This window comes from Sceloporus undulatus, chromosome 3 (genome assembly GCF_019175285.1).
Source record: "Sceloporus undulatus isolate JIND9_A2432 ecotype Alabama chromosome 3, SceUnd_v1.1, whole genome shotgun sequence".
NCBI classification, from domain to species: domain Eukaryota; kingdom Metazoa; phylum Chordata; class Lepidosauria; order Squamata; family Phrynosomatidae; genus Sceloporus; species Sceloporus undulatus.
The window spans coordinates 186219718-186222552 of NC_056524.1; positions in this window are offsets into that span (position 1 = coordinate 186219718).

Genomic DNA, 2835 nt, shown 5'->3' on the forward strand with positions numbered 1-2835 from the left:
TGGAGACCCTAGGTCAGTGGTTCTCAACCTTCCTAATGCTACGACTCTTTAATATAGTTCCTCATGTTGTGGTGTCTTGGTTCCTAAGATCATTGGAAATATGTGTTTGCTGATGGTCTTAGGCAACCCTTGTGAAAGGGTCATTCAACCCACAGGTTGAGAACTGCTACCCTAGGTGAACTTATCATGGGGTTTTCTTGGCCAGATTTGGTCAGAGGAGGTTTGCCGATTGCTTTTCCTTGAGACTGAGAGCATGTGACCTGTCCAAGGTCACCCAGCAGGTTTCATGTCTGAATGAGGTATTGAACCCTGGTCTCTAGAGTCATAGTCCAACATTCAAACCATTATGCCATGCTAGCTCCACAATTATGCTCAGTTGGAAATGGGAAGGCATGTTTATTTGAAAAATCAATTGCATCAATTACAATTGATCCATGGCAGAAGGTTAGACTGGATGGCCCTTATGGTTTCTTCCAACTCCATGATTCTATGAAAATACAGACATTATAAAGTGGTTGAAAGAAAAAAAACACAAGTTAGTTCTTCTGGTAATACCACCACTTAGTAAATCCTCATTTTCTCTAGAGAGAAGTATAGAAATCCCAGACTCCATCCTCAGCATTGTTTGAGTTTAATGACAATTTGTGATTTACCTTCTCATCTTAATCTTTCTTCCCATGAGCTGAAAGTAGCATCCTTGGCTCCCCTCCTTCCCAGTTCAGTCTTCCAACCACTTTATGAGGCAGGTCAGACCCAGAGAGCATAAGTGGTGTAAGTTTCATGGTTCACTAAAGAACTGAACCTAGGTCTCCCAAATCTCGGCCCAACACTCTAACCATATACAATACTGCACCGACTCTCTCTCTCTTCTTTTATCTATACACACATACATACATCTGTGTACAGACGCAGCATTTTTCAGTTTCACAGAGTACTGAGAGATAGGCTTAAGATGTTTTTCTGAACATGCTTTATGGGATCTGTCTTTGGAAAATCCTCTAAACGCATTAGTCATGTTTGAGTCACTCTGGCCATTCCCTTTGGGTTTCTGTTGCACCCTTCAAAGTGGCTCCAAGAAACGTTATTTACAGCTGAGTGAATCTTCTCCCAGACTTCACATTCATCCCTTCCTCTCCTCTCTCGCATTTCTTCCCACCCCTTCCCATTTTTTTTTTTTTGAGTTTGTCTTTGCATCCATGGTCGCCTTCTTTCCATTCCTCTATCCCCCACCTTCTAATTTCCCTTTTTGTTGTTGGCTTTTCTTCTCTTTTGTTTAAGGGGTTGGATTTGTTAGAAGGGAGATGTAAAGACGTGGGCCTGAGGGGAAGTCTTTTTCCAGTCTCGCTCCTAGAAGTGGGTGGGACGGCTGTAAAAGGAGGGGAAAGCACTCTGCACAGGAACAGAGGCCCTTGGAGTCCCAAGCGGGGCCAACTCTTGGCTAGCTATGTTGTTGTGTGCTTTCAAGTAGTTTCCAATTTATGGAGACTCTATCATAGGGTTTTCTTACGTTTCTTCAGAGGTGGTTTCCCATTACCCTCCTCTTCTGAGGCTGAGAGAGTGTGACTTGCACAGCATCACCCAATAGGTTTCCATGGCCAAGTGGGGATTCAAACCCTGCTCTCCAAACTCCTAATCCAACACTCAAACCACACTGGCCCTTTCCTTTTCATCTCCTCCCTCTTCTCTCTTGATCCAGAAAGAAGACCTTCTCATCTCTTGTGGGCTCCTCCTACTCTTCTCCTCTTTTTTGGCTTTCTCCTCTATCCATCTTAACACTTGGGCTGTTGGCCAACACTCTGGAGACCAAGGTTTATTTCCCAGCTGGGCCAGGGAAACTCACTGGGTAACCTTGGGCAAGTCACACTTTCTCAGCCTCAGAGGATGGCAATGCCTTACCCCCCTCTGATGAAACCTGCCAAGAAAACCTTATGGTAGATCCACCTTCCATAAATAGGACTTGAAGGCACACAACAACAGCAACAGCAACTACTACCAACATCTCTTTCCATTGGTGCTTCTCTCAGTACTGTAGCATGTTGTTATTGTTGTGTGCCTTCAAGACATTTTGGATTTATGGTGAGCCTATCATGGTGTTTTCTTGGCCACGTTTGTTCATAGGAGCTTTGCCTATGGCCTTCCCTTGAGACTGAAGCATGTAACCTTGGGCAAATCACATATTCTCAGCCTCTGAGGAAACACCTTCGTGGAGAGCATGGTTTGATTCCCAGCTTGGCTCTGGAAACCCACTGGGGCGAGCATGGACAAGGCCCACACTCTCTCAGCCTCAGGGGAAGGCAAATCCTGTTTGAAGAAACCTGACCAAAAACAAACAAACAAATCAAACCCGGGATAGGTTCCCCTTCCAGGCTTGAAGAAGGGGCCCAACAAGCCAACCAATTGAGAGGAGGAAGGATTGCCAAGAAAGTTGATGTAAAAGGATATGATGATGACGATGATGCAGGAGAAGTGGTGATGATGATGGTGCAGCAGGAGAAATGTTGTTGTTGTTGTTGATGTTGGTGATGCAGCAGGAGAAGTGGTGATGGTGATGATTAAGATCATGGTGCAGCAGGAGAAGTGGTGATGGTGGTGGTGGGGATGATGAGCAGGAGATGTGATGATGGTGGTGATGATGATTATGATGCAGCAGGAGAAATGGTGATGATGATGATGGTGGTGGTGATGATGAGCAGGAGACGTGGTGGTGGTGGTGCAGCAGGAGAAGTGGTGATGATGATGGTGCAGCAGGAGAAATGTTGTTGTTGTTGTTGATGTTGGTGATGCAGCAGGAGAAGTGGTGATGGTGATGATTAAGATCATGGTGCAGCAGGAGAA